The following is a 21,549-nucleotide window of genomic DNA, read 5'->3' as shown; positions in this document are numbered from 1 at the left end:
CTGAAGAGCTGCCCTCTCCCTTACTTTATTTTCCCAGCTATAAAAATCTTAGCTGGTAATAAAGCAGAAATGGAGACTGCATCATTTCTTTTACTTTCAAGAACGGAAACGGGCAAGTTCACAAAATATCTTGGGCCAGATTCACCAGGCTGCAGGCCCCTAAAAATAGAACGTCCACTTGGAGCTGGGGCACAGCACCTCTCAGGAACTAACATTGCCCTGAAATTGGAAATGGCCACTACAGCAGAGAGCAGGGACAGATCAATTGAGAGTTGCATGGATTCAGTGTCTCTCCTAAGCAGTTTCCTGCAGAGGAGCTCCTGTACTGCCCCAACAGTAATTTAAAGCTGTTTTTCTCCAACAGAACTGATGAGGATAGCAGTTGCACTGCTGCCTATCTTTGCAAAGCAAATCCCCCCTCCATTGTTACTGCTTGTGCAGATGTAAGGGATGAGCTTTCCTATATATGTTTTTATCACCATGAAATGTAGGCACCTGTTTTGCACCCCAACCCCATCCTCATCCTCAAAGGAGTGAATCTGTCTGTAATAGAGCCAGACTCACCCGGCAGCACCTCCTGCTGGTCATCCTTGGGAATTAGCTCACCAGCCTCCAGAGCTCCCTCTGGTGATCCGCCTGTCACTCACCCCTGTGTCCCTCCCGGACCCAGTACCCTTTTGTCTGGGGTGCTGCCCCTCCAGCAGCAACCCCTCAGTCTCAGGGTCTCCCCACCCAGGGAAACCCCCCACTCACTATACCCACTTCACCTCAGTCTTGGCTACTTCCAGTCCTCACTTAACCCCACTCCCTGGGTGGACTGCAGTGTATCACAAGCAAAGGGGTTGGACCTGCTGCCTCCCTCTACCCGTGGGCTGCCCCCTTGCAACCCCAGTACCTAATAGGCCCTAATCTAGGCCTTGCAGCCTGGGGTTTCCAGGCTAGAGCTCCCCTGGCCTTTCCCCCTCAGCCCTGCTCCAATCTAGGTACTCCCTAGGTCCCTGCAGCCAGACCCTTCCCTCTCTGAATGCAGAGAAAGACTGACTAAGCTTCAGTCTAGCAGCCCCTTTACAGGCCCAGCTGCGGCCATTTCCCCAATCAGCCTAGCTTTTCTTACCCTCAGCCCTGGCTCTCTCCCAGGGCTGGCTTTTAAGCCCCACAGGGCAGGAGCGGGTAATCACCCTGCTACACTGTCCCTACTGTAAATGTGCAAGAGGTAAGACAGAAAACATAGTAACCATCAAATTACACTCTGTGGGAAAGTGTTAGATCTACACAGGCATTGTAATATGTCTCTACATAACTTAGCCAGCTGTTATGTCCCTTGGCTACCAAATTCCAAGACATCCTGCTGTTCTTCTGAAAGATTAATCATCTTTTTTCCTGTAACATTCTACTCTGCTTCTCCTCTTTTGTAGGATCCAGATTCCTCTCTGTCATGTAGCAGCATCTACATATATTTGCTATTAGATGAAATATTTCATTTTGATAGCTTACTATAAAGGATGCTTTCACCTACCACTTAGAGTTTAGGTTCCTGGTTTTGGACATTTAAAGTGTAGGGTATCTCTAGATCTTGACAGAACTGCTCTCTCCCTGATTCCTAATTCCTGGTAATGAGTGGATCACAGCATTTTCTTTCCTTTGTCTGCTCTTTCTGCTAACCTAGAGCTGCTAATCAAGGCTCTCCACATCCAATCCTTTCCAGAAAAGTACTGCAGGCAGCAACAAATTCATGTGCTTTATGGCAATCCAGGCACAGATCTATCCAAGAATCTCTCCCATATCTATGATGAAGTCGTGCTCAGAATCTCTTGCCTCCAGCCTGGTTGCAACAGATTATTTCACCCAGTTTTATCCAGCATGGAGATGACTTAAAATTTTAGGAGAAACTTGACAAACACAGTTGGCTTGAAAAGCAAGTTATTTACTGTGTATTCAACTACTTCCTCACTCCAGTCCTGTAAGGCCTTTCAAGGCAATGGCTTTACTTGAAGGGAGGAGATCTGAGCTGTTGCCTGCTGGTGGGAAGCCTGAACTGACCTCCTGATATATAATATTTGCCTTCTCCACAAGTCTTGCAAGCCATTAAAACTGATCTGTGTCTTTCCTCTGCCCAATGCCCATTCCTCGATGACTGGAATTGAAGGAGACTCATATCATTGTGTTGCCGGCACAGAGTGCCCGAGGCAAGCAACAGCTGGGTTTGTTGCCTGGTGTACATCACGCCAATGACCACAACGGGGTGGAGAAGCAGAGAGTTTTATTTGAAGCTTCAAATAGGGACTCAGGGAGACTGAGCTGTCTCAAATCCTGTGCACCAGAGACAGGTTACACTGTACAATTTATGCCTTTTTCCCTACTTAACTATGCAAGCATATACAACCAATTACTTGTTGCCCCGTCCAATAGCACAGCCAATCATCTAAAGCAGCCAGTTATCTTTCCTCATTAGCATTATTCACGCCGTGCCTTATATGGTTATACTTGCCACTAGTTTGAGCTAAACATCCCTTCCTTATCTATAAGTTTACCCGGCCGAAGCTGGTTCTGGCTAGCGAGCTAAGTGCAAACAGGTCTGTTTGTGTGCTAGCTGACGCATAGTTTTGCAGGGTTACAGAAAGTTCAAGGAATGGAGGAGCTGAGGTTTGCCTGGGCCTAGAGCAGGAGGCCTTCATCGACACTCGTGGTCTTCCACCCTCCCGAGTTACCTAGAGTAGTGCCCAGTGTCTCCAACAACTGGTCCCCAGCACCCAGTCTCCATCGTACCCCTACCCACACCACACTGGATCTGTAAGTCCCTCCTTCCAGTTTCTGCTCCTTTCATGTCTTCATAGGCACTGACTCTGTGGGTGCTCTGGGGCTGGAACACCCACAGGGAAAAATGAGTGGGTGCTCTGCACCCACTGGCAGCCAAGCTCCCCTCCCCCCCACCCCAACTCACCTCCGCTCTGCCTCTGCCTGCTCCCTGAGCACGCCACATCCCCGCTCCTCCGGCTACCTCCCAGTGCTTGCCACTGCCAAACAGCTGTTTGGCAGCGTAGCAAGCTCCAGAAGAGAGGGGGAGGAGCAGGAAGTGGCACACTCAGAGGAGGAGGCAGGCTGGGGCGGGAACTTTGGGAAAGGGGTTGGAATGGGGGTAAGGCAGGGGCGGGAGGAGGTGGGGCAGAGGTGGAGTTAGGGCGGGGCCGGGGCAGAGCAGGGTCGAGCACCCACCGGCACGAGCAGAAGTCAGTGCCTGTGCATGTCTTATTCTTTATTTGTGATAGATTAGTGCCTACTATATACTGGTCATTTTCCAAACATTCAGAAAGGACAGCTCTTGCTCCAAAGAGCTCACAATCAAAGGGTGTGTCTACAGTGAAAACATTACAGCGGCATGAATGCAGCAGAGCTGCAGCTGTAGCACTTCAGTGTAGACACTCACTGCAACGATGGGAGAGGATCTGCTTCGCTGTAGCTAATCCACGTCCCCAAGAGGCAGTAGCTAGGTTAATGGAAGAATTCTCCCATTGACCTAGCACTGTCTACACCAGGGATTAGACTGGCAGAGCTATGTCTCTCAGGGAAGTGGAAAGGCGGAGCTATTCCAATGTAAATTTTCAGTGTAGACCAGCCCTAAGCAACTCCTGGTCTCTCTGTTGCCATAGAGCCCAAAGATAGTCAGAGCCTGAAATGCCAGCAAAATGTACATGGTACTCAGCTCCATGTTGTCTTTATTTAAATGCAAATAGCACCATCTCCCAAATATCCTGTCTGGCTGAGACGACTGAAAGGCAGCTGGGTGAAGCTGAACTGGGGCAAGATAAGGGAATGCTGATCGGAAAAGGAGAAACTTTGAAGACCTAGAAAGAAATCCTATCGCCTGACCCCAGATTGTTAAATTGGTCTGCAGTCTCAGGCGCTCCTCCTGGCCTCCTCACTAGTGCTGGACACGGACACATAGTGATAGCCACAAAAATGTTTTTATCCATCTAAAACTAGCAATAAGACTGCATCCCATTTTACCTAATATAGCCCAGGCCATAAGAATCCATGACTTTGTCACCCCACAATGGAGTATTCCAACTCACTACTCCAATATTAAAACAGCTTCAGTTAGTCCAGAATGCAGTAGCCCTCTTCTTCAGCGTGACTGGCAACTGAGAGCAGTGCTCGGCTCACTATATTGTCTCACAGAGAATGTGGAAACCTTTAAGACCTTTGTTACCTTACACCAGTGCTACCACTTTTCTCTTCCTTGGTTATGTTAGCTAATCCCCAAGTATTTGCCTGCCACTGACTTTTGCAACACAACACAGGAGTGGAAACCCTTACCCGTGCCTTGTTGTCTGAGGTGAGAGTGGGGAGGTTAGGTTCCAGAACCCTTTTTTCCATCCATATCCCTTGCTGGAGTTTGCAGCATGCTTTTTCATGTCCAGGACCAGGATGGACTGGGTGAACCTTCCCCACACACAGCAGCAGATTTCTTAATGAGGACAAGATTGGTTAAAAACAGAGACTAAGAGCAAAGTGGAGTAAGAACAAAAAATAAATTGTTTGGGTTACATACCTAGACATACGCTTTGCACAAGATAAACCAAATAAGATGCTCTCTGCATCATGTTCCAAAAAGCACTATGTGGCTCGGAGCCCAGAGTCAGAGTTCCACCCCCACCCTGTTCTAAGGTGAAAGAGAGAGTCTCCCTTCCCTGTGTCCAGAGACGTCTCTTTTCCCTGCCCTACAGCTTGCCTGTCTAGAGATTTCTTCCATCAAATAGTGTTGCTGTAGCCATGTCAGTCCCTGAAACACAGTGGGTGAGGTAATTGAATCAGCTTCTGTTGATGAGAGAGACAAGCTTCAGAGCTGCAACACAGAGCTCTTCTTCAAGACCTGAAAGAAGACTTCACTCTAGAGAGTGGTAGCTTCATACTTCCAATTTGTATTGCCCATCAGAAACCACTTTACTTGATGGGTAGACTGCTCTCTGAAATACAGTCTTTCAAATGGATAGTTAAACTTTTGAAAGGTGATCATTAAAGGCTGTTGGAATCTCAATAGGACATCTCTCAGACGTCAGCTCAACAAAACCTTAGAGACAACAGCAAGTCCAAAACCTATTGTGTAAAAAAACTAAATACCTAAAAAGTTAGGGGGGGGGAGAGAGACTTGTTTGGAGAATGGGGGTAGCCGCCCTAGATAATGGGCAAGACATGATAGGTGAGGTAATATCTTTTATAGGACCAACTTCTCTTGGGAGAGAGAGACAAAGCTTTCGAGCTACACAGAGCTCTTCTTCAGGTCTTCCCCTAAGAACTTTTTAGGTATTTATTTAGTTTTTTACCCCATAGGTTTTGGACTTGCTGTTTTCTCTAAGGTTTTGTTGAGCTAATGCCTGAGAGATGTCCTATTGAGAATCCAATGGCCTTTAATCATTGCCTTTCAAAAGTTTAACTACCCATTTGAAAGGTTTCAGAGTAGTTAGCCATGTTAGTATCCACAAAAAGAACAGAAGTACTTGTGGCACCTTAGAGACTAACAAAATTATTTGAGCATAAGCTTTCGTGGGCTAAAGCTCACTTCATTGGATGCATAGAATGGAACATATAGTAAGAAGATATATATATGTATACATACAGAGAACATGAAAAGTGGAGTAAGAGGCTAATTAATTAAGATGAAAGACTGTATTTCACAGGTTTCAGAGTAACAGCCGTGTTAGTCTGTATTCGCAAAAAGAAAAGGAGTACTTGTGGCACCTTAGAGACTAACCAATTTATTTGAGCATAAGCTTTCGTGAGCTACAGCTCACTTCATCGGATGCATACACCAATTTATTTGAGCATAAGCTTTCGTGAGCTACAGCTCACTTCATCGGGTAAAGTGGCTTCTGATGGGTAATACAAATTGTTCACTGAATAAGGTCTGGCTGAGGAAGAGTCTTTCTAAAACTGAAACTCCCCCCCTCCACAGATTATAAATATTACTTTATTGACATGTTCAGTCCATCGCAACTCTCCAGTGAAACAGTATAAGATATTGTACCTCACAGAACACCTTTCTCTTCACAACCTCCCTCAATTACTACATTCCTCTGCCACCCTCTGTGAAGCTTGTGAGAGTGAGGGATTTCTTAGCAACAGGCCCAAAGCTTTGGAACTCATTAATGGAGGAGCTAAGAATGAGCTCAAATCTCATCGCCATCGTGATAAAGTGCAGTGCTCACTTATTAGACTGTGCTATCCTGCAGCAACTATACAAAGCAAAGAAAAATAGAGGTGGGAGAGGAGGAAAAAAGAGGCAAAAGGAAGAAAGAGAAAAGAGAAGAGGTAGCAGGAAAGATATGGAAGAAACTGAACAAAGCGTCGTCTGGTATAAAAAGAAAAGGAGTACTTGTGGCACCTTAGAGACTAACAAATTTATTTGAGCATAAGCTTTTGTGAGCTACAGCTCACTTCATCGGATGCTTATGCTCAAATAAATTTGTTAGTCACTAAGGTGCCACAAGTACTCCTTTTCTTTTTGCGAATACAGACTAACACGGCTGCTACTCTGAAACCCGTCTGATATAGAAATTCCTGTCTCCCAAGCAGAGGATGGTGTTATACTTGGATACTTGATAGATATTTTAGATCTCAGACAACTATTACTTGAGTCTATTTGAACACAAAGACAAAATATCCACCTTTTAACCTTTTACAAGATTAACTAATTAGCAAGTAGCACAGTAGTCTCTTTTCAAAGTGGTAGCTGTGTTAGTCTGTATCAGCAAAAAAAAAGGAGGACTTGTGGCACCTTAGAGACTAACAAATTTATTTGGGCATACGCTTTCGTGGGCTAATACCCACTTCATCAGATGCATGCAGTGGAAAATACAGTAGGAAGATATAGATATATATATAAATATATATAGATATATATATACACACAGAGAACATGAAAAAATGGGTGTTGCCATTCCAACTCTAGGGTATGGCAACACCCATTTTTTCATGTTCTCTGTATATATCTATCTTCCTACTGTATTTTCCACTGTATGCATCCGATGAAGTGGGTTTTAGCCCACGAAAGCTTATGCCCAAATAAATGTGTTAGTCTCTAAGGTGCCACAAGTACTCCCAGTAACCGCTTTGTTTCTAAATCACACAGTGTTTTAGGTAACAGGTAGGACCAACTATTGAAGAGCAAATCATCCCAGGAAATGTAGATTTTCTTAATGTGAAAGTTTAAAGTGCAGGAGTAAAACCCTGAATCAGGATCAAATCCAGATGTGTTGTACACAGTATTTTTAACTAATATGTGTGAAAAACTGAAAAGCAATTTTCCTTCCTTCCTTCTGACCTCCTGCTCCTCATTCAGACAGTCCTGTGCTCAGCCAACTATCTGGCTTCTCCAATGTTTTTTTCTGAGTTCTCTTCCACTCTTCTTTCCCCTAGACAAACCGCAATTCCCAGGCTGTAACAAAAGTCCCAACTTTCCTGGAGCAGGGGCAGCAGACATCAGATCTCCCAGCCCCATTTATTTTCTTTTTCAGAGCTTTCAGCCCTCACTTTTGGCATCTCCATTGGCATAAGCTGGCCCAAATCTATTGATTTCAGAGGAAACCAAATTCAGCTCTGTCTTTAAATTGTTGTGCTACACTGGAAGTTGACTTTGTGTTTGATCATGAGCCTTCATATTTATTGCATTTCAGTTATTCCATAACAAATCTGTTCAATTTACAAATAGAAAAATATGTTCTAATTGCCAAGTCTGCAAACTCAGCCTTTAACCTGAAAATCAAATTGAGCTCATACTGGCTAAGCCACAGAGATCCTATAATTGGAACTTATTTAACAACTCTGATGATGCATGAGCCAGAATAAACTCAGCTCATTCTCTCTTAGTTTTGTTAGCTTTGCAGGGCGAAGAAGAGTAAGAAGTTGTACAGATTTATCAGTAAATTCAGTTGATGTGATACTAAATATCCACTGGATCAGGTCCATTAAGTAAGAAGGTGCCATTTTGTATAGCCACTTTTCAGAGCTGGAGTGCAATTTACAGGCCTTGTACTGCAGAACCCAGTTCACACAAGTAGTCCTTACTTGGACCATCTCAGTGTTGAACAGTGTCTGTAAGGATGTCTCCTGTCAGTGACGTGAAAGGCCAGCCTGTCCTTCCCCTCTGTGATGCAGAAGGGGTCTCCAGGCTAGCCCTACAAAATGTGGGACAGAAGTCCCCAAAAGGGGTATTGCATTTCACTCACAAGTAGCACCATTCAGGTGCAAGCATAGGCCTGCTAAGTATTATTATTTACATGACCAAGACTTACTTAAATGAGTAAACATCTGCAGAAATAATAAATTACTGCATTTGTCAAAGTCAACAATTTTCTTTATTATCACTGGTTAAACAGAAAACTGAACAAAATACAGCTTAGGGAGACTGAAGAAATTTAAACGTTCTGAAATTTGTAAGAGTCCTAGGATGTGAGTATGCCTTTGACAGCTGTTTCCTGAAAGATGCATTGGACTAGATACTGGGTTGTTTTTTAATGTATGTAATTGAACATGGACAACTTTAAAGCCAGTACCACTTAGCATATCTTTTAATTTTTGTTTGTTTTTAAACCAGGAGCTGCAAGAGATGCTAGATAAACACAAGGCCCAAAATGAAGCCTGGCTCAAAGCCAGAGCAGAGGAAAATGACAAGGAAAGAAAAGAAATATGTAAACTGAAGGTAAACTTTTTCAAAGTAACGTACAACTGTATACATAACTGGAGAGTCCATTTGGATTCTTTCTATATGTCCTGTGGGCACAATTCTTGTAGCAATAGTGAAATAAGCAAAATGTTTCTTTTTTTCTTGAACACCGCATATGAAGATGACACAACAACAACAAAACCACTGTTATCAAAGTATTCTAGAACGAAATGTTAAATGAATCACCGACTGCTAGTTCTGGATCACATTTTTAAATTGCTTTCAAAGATGTTAATTGTTTTCTCCTTCAGCTTTTTAGTTATGGCAGCTAAAATACATAGACATGTTTCCAGCAACAAACAATACATTTTTGCATGAATGATAAACATGTTTTGTTTCACTATTTCTCTGTTTTAGCTCTGATTTACCTTTAAGAATTCCTGTGGTAAGAACTGAATCAAAAAAATCTACTTTTAAAAAAGTTAACAACCCCCCCTGCCCTATACTTGTTTGTTTTTAAAACTTAAAATACATTATTTTGTCCATCTAGAACCAGGTTTAACAATTAGTATCACAGTGATTTTCCTTATTAATGTAGCTTTGTTTTTGTTTTGTTTTTTTAATGTATGCATTCTTTTAATCCTCCTCCTCAGTGGCCCAGTCCTGCCGTCCTCACTCAGAGCCAGATTCTCCCCTGTGCTTTGAGTAGAGAGGAGTGCAAGCAGATTATAACTGGGCCAGTGCCACAGAACACAACAGCACCAGCTCTGCAGTATGTTCTCCTCTCCTCCCCCCACTAGGAAAACTGCAGAAGCCTTTTTCCTAGTCTGTGCCAGGTCAGGCCTCTGAAGTATTTGGAGGTAGGGCCAGGGATAGAACTAGGGAGCAGGTGCAGTCTGGAGTGTGCTGCCATGCTGAATCTATGGATTATCCAATCAGGTGTTAACATTAATAACTAGGGACTCTCCTTCATGGCTACTACTGTGAAGCTGCAGGGGCTGTCAGAAGTGGTAGAATGGCTCCTGAATAAGAAACTAGCAGAGAGAGGGGAGCCCTGTGCATTGGCTGCATGGGACCCTGGGCTTCTGGAAATCTCAGGAAGTCAGGAGACCAAACCCTCACTCCAAACATTACATAAGGAGAGAGCAAGCCTAGGCTTCTGAAGTTATAGTGAGGAGGAAACTCCACAGCTGAAACTTGGAGATTCCTCCTGCTATTGAGATAAAAAACCAGTTTGGGAAGAACATGGTTCTGAGCCCTTACTCAGACAGAACTCCCACTGGAGTTGGAGTTTGACTAAGGAATAATAGATGATAGTTATAAGTTCTGCTGTACAACATCCTGCACAAGGCCCACTCATGCTCAGAAAGCGTGGAGCAAATGTCACCCATTTGGCTGAAAGTTTCTGAAGGGATTTTTTTGGCCCTGCTGATAAGGCATGAGAGGGAGTTAGTTGGTAGGTAAAGAGAAGCTATTCAATAGCTTTCATGAGAACTAGATTCTCTGTGGAAAATTGGAATCATCCTCTGCTCAGCCCAGAGATTTCCACACAGAAACTAGAGTTGGAGGTGTTTCCTCTTGTTTTTTCCTACCCCCCCCCCCAGATGTTCTGGTTTAACTTGGATTTAAACCTGGAGAATGGTCAGTTTAGATGAGCTATTACCAGCAGGAGAGTGAGTTTGTGTGTGTATGGGGGTGGGGGGGATGTGAGAAAACCTTGATCTATGCAGGAAATAGCCCGACTTGATTATGTAAAGAGTTGTCACTTTGGATGGGCTAGCACCAGCAGGAGAGTGAATTTGTGTGGGGGGGTGGAGGGTGAGAAAACCTGGATTTGTGCTGGAAATGGCCCACCTGTTGATCACTTTAGATAAGCTATTACCAGCAGGACAGTGGGGTGGGAGGAGGTATTGTTTCATGATTTCTGTGTGTATATAAAGTCTGCTGCAGTTTCCACGGTAAACATCTGATGAAGTGAGCTGTAGCTCACGAAAGCTCATGCTCAAATAAATTGGTTAGTCTCTAAGGTGCCACAAGTACTCCTTTTCTTTTTGCGAATACAGACTAACACGGCTGTTCCTCTGAAACCTGTTAGAAACGTAATAATTCTTGCTGAGTCCCCTCTGAGGTTTCTACTAAGTAGCCTCAGGGGAACTTAGCCTGCTAGAACTGTGTTACTGAGGGGAAGGGATAATAGAGAAACACAGGAAGCAGCCCTCCATCTGGGCTTTTTTTGCCACTGGGGATCTGGAAGTATTTTTTCCTGTGGATCCATTGGATTTATTAAGTAGAGAGGTTTCACTCCCTGCCCACTCCAAGCCCCAAACCCCTGCCACGAGAAGGGACAAATTCCTGCAACCTATATGGCAAGCCCTTGAATTTTCAGTTTGATCTGACCCTAAATTATTTTTTCCACTTGGCAGTGAGCTAATTGGATTTTGTTTGCTTTGGTTCTTGAATTTTACTTTACTGAAAGAGAGTCTTGTCATAGCTGTGGGTCTCTAGCACTTATGGGTTTTTTTGGATTGGAGAGAGGTGGGTGGGGAGTTGTTACATTTTAATTCATTTTTCATATTAGTTGCCAGGACTGGATGTTTCATCTAAAGCTTGGTCTCCTGCTTTTTGCAGGAAGAGATTCTTCATGATCAGGAGAGGCTAAAAGAAGAACAGCAAAATATTCAACAGCGCAATCAGCAACTGCTTTCTATTATTCAGCAGTTCAAAGGAATGTGACCAGTCTGCTGAATAAAACCTGAATCATATGATCAGGATCATAGCAACATACAATCTTACTTGAACAACTGAGCTCTTATATACTAATATAAAAAAGATCCAGTTACTGTGCATGTTGAAGGACCATATTCAGTTAGTGTGAAAAAGAGTTTAATCTCCCTAGGTTTCTCATGAGCACTGGAATGATATCTCAATTAAATTTCCACCCTCTACCTTTCCTGCATTTTCCATTTTGATTCAATGTTCTTTCAGATTTTTAAAGAATTATCTCCTTGCCTTGTCTGAGCTTAAAAAAGAAGAAAAGGCAGAACATTATGGCTGCCCCTATGAAAGCTGGACCTGCAGAGTTTTATTTCAGGGTCATGCGGTTAAGATTAGGATGTCATTCATATACCAGGAAAAAGAAGAGCGCGGTTGTCAAGTAGGGCATTCTTGTTTTTTTAAAAAAAACGTTAAATATTTTGTAACAGTGGGAAAGAAGACAGAAACCACAACTAGGATAATGTGGTTATATTTTATGGCCAGATTCTGCTTATAATTAAACTGGTGTAACCGAAGAACAAGTCCATTGACTGAAATGGAGTTACATTGAATTCATACAGGGGGAAACTAAGAACAGAATTTTGAAACTGAGCTTTGCATTGGAGGGATCAAATATGGACCATGTTTAAACAGCTTACAGTAATAAGGCAAAAAATCATGTTTGTTGTGTGTGTAGGAATTGTCAAAGGTTTTAGGCATTTTGTTTTCAACTTGATTCATGAAAAGAAAAGTTATTTCAGTCATCTGCTTATCTGTATTAAACTGTTTCTCCTTTTTAAATTTCAGTGGGCTGCTTTATCCCATCAATTTCAGGCAGAACTCACTGGTGTTTGAAATCAGTGGGCAGTTCTGCTGAAAAATCTCTGGCACTATATTACCCCACATCTTAAAAATCATTTTTTCAACAGACAAATTGTCAGTGTTTGTAGCAGGAAAAGTTGGAAATATTACACCATATTAGTAACATTCACACCCAATTTCAGAGGGGATGTAGAAGTTAATCTCCTTACACTCATGCTGTAGTACATTCATGCCCAAAGTGTAAGTGACTCTAAGATGGTACAATTTACACACTGTGAAGAAAGGAAATGTGTGTAAAAGTAGGGGAGAAGTCCTACTTGAACTTACGCATTCTTATGTCCTCCTGTTAGTTGGTTTTCTTGGTACACTTCTGTATGGTCCCCTTGGCATGAGGGTATCAACTCAGGCCTGATCTACACTAGAAAATTAGGTCAGTTTAACTACATCAGTCAGGGGTATGAAAAGTCCACACCTTTGAGTGGCATTGTTAAGCCAACGTATGTCTTTGTGTAGCCAGCGCTAGGTCAACAGAAGAATTCTTCTGTCGAGCAAGCTATTGCCTCTTGAGCATAGGTACTGGAACTAGAGGTGCTGGGGGTGATGCCATGCCCCCTTGTTTGAAGCAGGGCTGGATTACCCAATAGGCACACTAAGCACATGCTTAGGGCACCAGCATGTGGGCACCAAAAAAAAAAAGGTTTTGTTTTTTTTTTAAATTTGATATTTCAAAAAAAGCATCGAAGTAGTCATCATGGGAAAAATCAGAACTTTGTTAGACTTCCTTACACTCTACTACATGCTTTTCCCCCATTTTTCTGTTCTCTTTTTATTTTTTATCCCCACCTAAACCAGGGGGGGCGTCCTACTAACTAGATCGAAATAATGCGAAGAAATCAGATCCTGTAATGTATTGCAATAAATTTATATTTTATTATTGATATAGTCTTCTGAGTTATACGTACTTGATTCGTTTTTTTTTCTTTCTATATATACATAAAAATAGTGTACTGTGAGAGGGTCAGGCCAGATGGCTACAGGAGAGTGTTTGAAGGCAGATATATTAGTCCCAGATTAAGAAGGTCCATTTTCCCTGGGTAAGGTAACATGGGCAGTTCCAGAACAAGAAGGAACTTTCTGGAACAAATTCAGGCAGGCAGGCTAATTAGGACACCTGGAGCCAATGAAGGAGCTGCTAGAATCTTCAGTTTGTGGCATGCATGCGAGGAGCTGGGAGCAAGAGGCACTAGGAGCTGAGAGTGAGAAGATGTACTGCTGGAGGACTGAGGAGTACAAGCATTATCAGACACCAGGAGGATGATCCTGTGCTGAGGATAAAGAAGGCGTTGGAAGGAGGCCATGGTGAAGTAGCCCAGGGAGTTGTAGGGGTCACGCAGCTGTTCCAGGAGGCACTCTAGACAGCTGCGTTCCACAGGGCCCTGGGCTGGAACCCGGAGTAGAGGGCGGGCCCGAGTTCCCCCCAAACCTCCGAACTCCTGATCAGACACAGGAGGAGTTGACCTAGGCTGTGGGTTCCACCAGAGGGGAAGGTCTCTGGGCTGTTCCCTGACGCACATGGTGGATCAGCAGAGACTGCAGGGATTGTTCTCCTTCCTTTTTCCCAGGTTTGCCAGTGATGAGGTTAGCTGAGTGAATGGCAGGTTTGAGCCACTAGCAAAAGTGGCCAAACTGAGGGCTGCCGTGAATCTCTGAGGCAAGCAAATCCGCCAATAAGCGCAGGAGCCACCAAGGCAGAGGAGGAACTTTGTCACAGTACTTTGTGTAATTTGTTTTTTGGGTTTTTTTTAAGTTCAGATAACTGAGATAAGGGGCAGGATGAAACGTAACCAACTGAGTGGAGCACAGAAACGTAAACTGGTGGAAGAAAAGAAACAAAAAACTAGTGAAATTTTCCAAAATCTTCCAAAGCTGACATCATTTTTCAAAGCGAATCCATCAGAAGCAACATCTTCTCTCAGTAGCACAGAGATTATTCCAAAACTTGTAGGTGTTTCAGAGACTGACCCTTCTTCTATTGGTGAAACAAACACCATTCCAGAACATGTGGACGTGTCAGAGACTGTAACTGATCATCCTACTCCTGGTGGTAAAACAGACATTGTTCTAGAAGGTGTGGATGTGTTAGAGATGGAACCTGCTCATGCTGTAAATAATAGTAGAAAAGATCCTGGTATTTGGGTTGATTTCAGTACCGATGATGTAGCTTACTGGATAGATCGTGGACCAAATGACTGTCAATACCACACTCGGCCATTTGAGAAATCACATCTGACTTTTACCAAAGTCAAACAAACAAGACATTTTTCAGAGTAGCAGCCGTGTTAGTCTGTGTTCGCGAAAAGAAAAGGAGCACTTGTGGCACCTTAGAGACTAACAAATTTATTTGAGCATAAGCTTTCGTGAGCTACAGCTCATTTCATCTGATGCATTCAGTGGAAAATACAGTGGGGAGATTTATATACATAGAGAACATGAAACAATGGGTGTTACCATACACACTGTAAGGAGAGTGATCACTTAAGGTGAGCTATTACCAGCAGGAGAGCGAGGGAGGGCATTGGGGGGGAAACCTTTTGTAGTGATAATCAAGGTGGGCCATTTCCAGCAGTTGACAAGAATGCAAGAATGTCTGAGGAACAGTGGGGGGGGAATAAACATGGGGAAATAGTTTACTTTGTTTAATGACCCATCCACTCCCAGTCTTTATTCAAGCCTAAGTTAATCGTATCCAGTTTGAAAATTAATTCCAATTCTGCAGTCTCTCGTTGGAGTCTGTTTTTGAAGTTTTTTTGTTGAAGAATTGCAACTTTTAGGTCTGTAATCAAGTGACCAAAGAAATCGAAGAGTTCTCTGACTGGTTTTTGAATGTTATAATTCTTGACGTCTGATTTGTGTCCATTTATTCTTTTACGTAGAGACTGTCCAGTTTGACCAATGTACATGGCAGAGGGGCATTGCTGGCACATGATGGCATATATCACATTGGTAGATGTGCAGGTGAACGAGCCTCTGATAGTGTGGCTGATGTGATTAGGCCCTATGATGGTGTCCCCTGAATAGATATGTGGACACAGTTGGCAACGGGCTTTGTTACAAGGATAGGTACCTGGTTTAGTGGTTCTGTTGTGTGGTGTGTGGTTGCTGGTGAGTATTTGCTTCAGGTTGGGGGGCTGTCTGTAAGCAAGGACTGACCTGTCTCCCAAGATCTGTGAGAGTGATGGGTCGTCCTTCAGGATAGGTTGTAGATCAAAAAATATTTTTCGGCATGAAAGCGAATGGTGAGAAATACACTTGAGAATGGCTACTGTATTCACCTTCAACAGGGTCTGTGTACTGTTTTGTTTTCAAACTTTTTGCATATAAACCTTCAACATCCCGGTTTGCTGCAGATGGATTTAGTGACTGGCGGAATACTGTTTTAATTGAACAACAAGAAAATAGCACTACTCACAGAGATTCAATGTTGACATATTTAAATCAGAGACAGGGCTTTGGATTGACACAAAGGTAACCCATCATACTTATCCAAGACAATATGTGATGAACTCATTGATCTAATGAGTGACAAAGTTTATTCAGCTATTGTGGATGAAATAATACTGCTGGGTACTTCAGTTTATCTGTCAACTCTACACCTGATCTTTCAAAACCAGTTGAACAATTTATAACATTCCTCAATTTGAAAAGCCACACTGGTGAACAAATGGCAACTCAAGTACTGCATTATCTGTGCCAAGTTTGCAAAATAGATTTCTCAAAGTGCAGAGGTCAATCTTATGACAACGCTGCCAACATGCCAGGGCATTATCAAGGAATGCAGAAGAAGCTTTTAGAACGGAACAAATATGCCATATTCATATCATGTGCTGCACACTCTCTCAAGCTTGTTGGCTGCAGTGCTGTTGATTGTTGTCCGATGACAGTAAGTTTTTTCTCAACAGTCCAGTTACTTTATATATTTTTCTCTGCCTCAACAAACCGATGGGCAGTTCTCAGGGCTGGCCCCAGGCACCAGCTTTCCAAGCAGATTCTTGGGGCAGCATTCAGAATGGGGCAGCAATCCGTGTCCCGTGGCAGCAATTTGGCAGCAGCTCCGGTGCTGTTGCAGTGGCGGCAATTCGGTGGTGACTGCTTGGGGCGGCAAAATTGGTAGAGCCGCCTCTGGCAGTTCTTAAAACATATTTGGGCAATGATCATGTATTGAAATCTCTTGCTAATACTCACTGGGAGGCACATGCTGTGGCTACAAGCGCAATTCTGGAGTCCTACTCAAAGATTGTGGATGCATTAGAAAGTATAGCTGAAGACCAATCACAAAAGGGAGAAACTATACGAGAGGCAGAAAACATTGCAAACAAGATGCAAGAACTAGCGTTTGTATTCATGTTGACCATGTGGAATGAAATTTTACAACACTTTTACCACACAAGTCAAGCTCTCCAAGAAAAAGAATTGGATTTGAAAACATGTGCAGATCTCTGTCAATCATTAGCAGACCACTTACACACTTTAAGGAATGATTTCGAAAGATTTGAAGACATATCAAAAGATATCTTGCCTGATACTTACTACAAAGAAGCCCAGTCCTGCAAGCAAATCAGGAAAAAACAAGCAAATGATAGCAGTGCAACAGAAACAGCATTGAATCCTAGAGACAAATTTTGCGTATCTACTTACTATGCTAAAATTGATACACTTGAAACTCATATGAAGAGGAGAGGTGAAGTGTACAAAGTAGTATCAAGTAGATTTTCTTTTCTAAACAATATGGACTTATCTGACAAACAATATTCACAAGGTTCCCAAAAGCTAGTTGACTCATACCCTGTTGATTTGAACATGAATCTCTGTGGAGAAGTATGGCAGTTCCACTGTTATATACGTTCAAAGTTTAATGAAACAGGAACAATGAAATTCAGTCACGTTCATCTTCATGACACAATATTGAAAGATGGAATACAATATGTATTTCCAAATGTAGAGATCGCACTACATATTTTTCTAACATTGATGATTACTAACTGCTCCGCAGAATGCTCTTTTTCTCAGCTGAAAAGAATAAAAAACCCTCAGAGAACAACAATGCGTCAGGACAGACTTGATTCACTTTCCCTATTGTGTGTGGAAGCGGACATGCTTCATCGAGTCAGCTTCGATGAACTTATCCAGAATTTTTCAATCAGAAAATCTAGAAAGAAGATATTTTCATTTCAGCATACATGTAAGTTTTGTGTCATTTCGAAAAACAAATTAGTATTGTTTTTATTTTGAATTACATATGGGGGCCACCATAATCTTTTCAGTGCTTAGGGCCTCTAAAGGTCTTAATTCGGCCCTGGTTTGAAGTAGTAATAACAATCCAAATACATGGTTTCCGCCTTCAGCATTCACACTATAAAAATTGTCCCAGCACCACTGCTCTTGAGATGGATTATCTATGCTGATGGGGAAACCGCTCCTATTGGCAACAGGTAGTATCTACACTGAAGCACGACAGCAGTGCAGCTGTGCCACTGTAGCATTTTAAGTGTAGCCAAGCCCTCAGACCCAGATGGCCTAAATTCAGAGGTGTCGTGAAAGGAGGTGATGCAATTAAGTTACATGTTGGTAAGTGGGGGTGAGTCTGAGTAAGTCAGTCTAAGGAAGTAGGGGACTGCTAGGATATTTTTCACAATCTGACTCAATGACTTTCAGAAAGCTAGCCTGCCAATTGAGTTAAGCAGTAATGAGTCCCTCAAAGCAGAATAGCTTAAAGCAGCTTTCTGTTAGTATGTATAAATACCAAATTCCAAATAGCATAAAAAATGGTTGCCATAGCACTTGACCCCCACAACTAAACAAGGTGCTATTCAGTCTCTCTGAGTGTTTTGCTATTTGAATGCTGGGATATATCTGAGAGGAGGCTGTTGAGTAAATAGATATTTATAAGATACATTGTTATTATACTGCAGCTGTGGAAGGCACAGGCATCAGCTCAGTGAGGAGGAATTCACTGGACCTTAATTCCTCCTCAGACAATGAAATCTCAGGGACTGTCCCCCACCGCCTGAGCAGCTGCCAAGAAAATAGACCACATTCTTTACCCACTCCACTTTTTATTTGGAGTGAAAAATGAACTGTCGATTGGATCCTCACTCCCCCAGCCATCTGTATGACAAGGCTGCTCCCAAGCTTTCCAGCTTACCAGTAGCAGCAGGAGAGTCTGGAGCCGTCCTGGGCATCCACAGCAGCAGGACACACAGAGATCACCTGACCTCTTGGACTTCCCCCTCCCCACCCTGTTTCTGTCAATTAGCATTAGGCTGGTGGGCCACCCCCTCATGCTCACTTTGCCTCCCCACCATGCTATCCTTTTCCCCCCTTTGGAGTTTGCTGCTTCCCCCATGTCACCTGGTCCCCCTGTAGCCTCCCCCCTTGCAGTTCACTCCCCGTATCTTGCATGGTCCCCCTCACCTCGCAGTTCACTGCCTTCCAGTTTGTTACCTACCTCCCCGGCCTACCACCCCACCTGTGTTTCCCCTTTATTGTTTGTTACCTACCTCTCCCATCCTGCCCAGCCCCCCTCCTCTTGCTACTTTGTTGCCTGCCCTGTCCAAGCCCCTCCCCCTTACTATATGTTCTCTGCCTTCGCTGTCCTCACCTGCCCTATGCAGCCGTGCATTCCCAGCGCTTGTGATTCTCCATCTCCATTTTGTTTTCATCCCCCCGTCCCCCATCCACTGCATCCTTCACACTTACATCTGCCCATTGCTCCCAGTGCAGCAGGTGGAGCTAGTTTCCCCAAAACTGCCTGCTGTGACCCCCCAACTTCTTTGCTGGTTTGTTTTAATTCCCCTCACCAACATTTTCTGTTTGTACCATCCTGCCGCCACTCGTAGCCTAGTGAGGAGGAATAGTTAGCATCCATTTTCCCTATTCCCCCCTTCCCTTTATAATTTCTTCCCCTCAACCCCCACTCCTGTGGCTGTTCCCATCACCTATCCTCTATGGTGGGTCCCAGTTCTGCCACATGTAAGGCTTCTGCTCTGGCAGCTTCATCCATGGGGGAAAGAGAGGGAGGAGACTCAGAGAGGAGGTTCCCTGGTCATCACTGTTGCCCCATCTTTATTTTCTCTCCCATTCACCCCTGTGGCTATCACCACCAACACTGCTGTGATACCATCAGCACCCCCACTGGGACAATGGCAGGCACAGGCTGGGACCCCGCTGCTAAAAGTCCTACCATGACCAAGGGAGCCCCCCTCAATTAGCAAAAAGGACCAGGGTAGGAAAAAGGGCAAGAGCCCTCCCAGAAGGCTCCTTCCATGGTGGCAGCTGCTTCTGCCATGACCCCACCATCAGCCAGGGTTCCTCCTCTCCTAAGAAGAAGAATGCCAAGCAGGGAACTGGAAGGTAAAGTTTCCAACTGACTCCCCTGGAATCATGATGACTTCCACTTAACTACACTGAGTTTATGATATAAACTTGTCACAGGCTGACTGGCCCTTTAAGGAGATCTGGGCACAGCCCCACCTGTAACATGCTTAACTCACTTCCCCAGGTGGGGAAAATGAGTAAAGACACATGACAGGCAGGTCATGTAACCAAATCAGGCCTTCTGGGGTGGAGATAAATGAAAAGCATAGGGAGAGTCAAAGTGATACTTCAGGGAAGATGGCATGGGGTTTGGAGCTTGGGAGAGACTTCAAGATGCCCAGGAGGGGCTGAGGAGAAAAATCAATCCCTTAGGAGGGAGTAGGCCCAGTTTAAGTCCGGGGGTGAGTGTGGAAGACTCTTTTGGCATTTGTTTTGGACTTGGATAGCCTGCAGGGGTGGATTTCTTTCTTTAATGACTTACCCAGAGGACCAAGTCACTGCAGAAACCAAACCATGCTGGAAGGTCAGGAGATCCAACCTGAGTGAGGGGAAGGTGAGGTAGGAGCTAGCCTGAAGCCAGACTGGGTACTAGGTGGTGATGTGATGAGACCGCCCGCATGAGACTGGAGAAAAGTTAAAAGGGGAGAGGGTTGTAGTGCAATGGCTACTTAAAATCAAATTCAATAAGACCTTAGAAAACCATCACTTCACTACCCCTATTCTTTCAAGGAAAAGAACACCAGACTCTATATGAAGATAAAAACCAAGCTCCAATTCATTGCTAGCAACTAAGTAGCAAAAAGCAAAAATATAGTTTCTTTATTGTTCTCTGGTTAGAAAACTCATATACTACATCCTGAGACAACTACCCAAGCAGTAACACATTTCATAAATGTTTAAAAAGACAGTATAAGTAATTAGATATAAATATATTAAAATAGTTACAGAATACAAGACATATCAACAACTATTAGTCTTAATTTTAGCTAAAAAATTGCCTATTATGGGTACAGAGTATCTTAATACTAACGTAGACCTGCATTGAGACTACTCTCACAGGCAGGAATCAAACTGCAGCAGTTTCAAAGTTAATATTGTAGCTCTTAGCTGAATAAGAGCTGCTGCTAGGAACATGTTTATGGGCATGAGTATGTCAAAGTCTACTTTTGCCTTTCTTCCTTCCAGACAGGATATCGTAGTAGACAGTAACTGGTGGTCAGCTGAGCTGTTAGGCTCTCTTTCCCATTTTTGTCTCCAGAACAGTGGTTGCCTGTGCTTCAGGCTTTTTCTGGTTGGGTCTGTCATCTCTCCCTGCATCATTCTTGGATTTGGTTAGCCTGCTGACTCATAAATCAGTGAACCCATGACCCACTTCACCCTTTTCCTTGTTTTGGAGTTGTTATTTATAATCCTCAAAATTGCCGGATAGCTCCCCTGATGCTTTTAGGCTACAAAGTGCAATAAAAAAGGTTTTCATATCAAGATAACTAACTTGAATTAGTTATCTTGATGTAAAATTCTAGCTGAGACAGGCACATGTGAGTACTACTTTGATGTGGCTAGTTAAAGTCAACACAATGTCCCCCCATTCCCCCAGTTGGGGCTGGCCTCATCTAACTGTGTCAAAGTAAAAACTACAGAGCCTTGTCTCAGTTAGAATTTTACATCAAATAGCTCACTTTCTGTAAATACACATTTTTCTTGCAGTGAAGACATAGCCATAAACTATTCACCGGCTTTCCCACTAAATTACTGCAAAAGAAGTGGTGCCCCTTTTTCAACCTCTTGGCTAGTGGAAGTTTGGGGCCATGGGAATGTTCCAGTTGGGCATAGAGATTGCGTTAGTCAGGTATGTGTTTGATGCAGATTTGTTTCTTCACAAAGAATGTGCAAAGTCCTGGGCTTTTGAATACCTAAGGAATTAAAGAGCATGAAAAAGC

This window comes from Lepidochelys kempii, chromosome 5, assembly GCF_965140285.1.
Source record: "Lepidochelys kempii isolate rLepKem1 chromosome 5, rLepKem1.hap1, whole genome shotgun sequence".
NCBI classification, from domain to species: Eukaryota; Metazoa; Chordata; order Testudines; family Cheloniidae; genus Lepidochelys; species Lepidochelys kempii.
Note: the sequence above shows the minus strand (reverse complement) of the source record.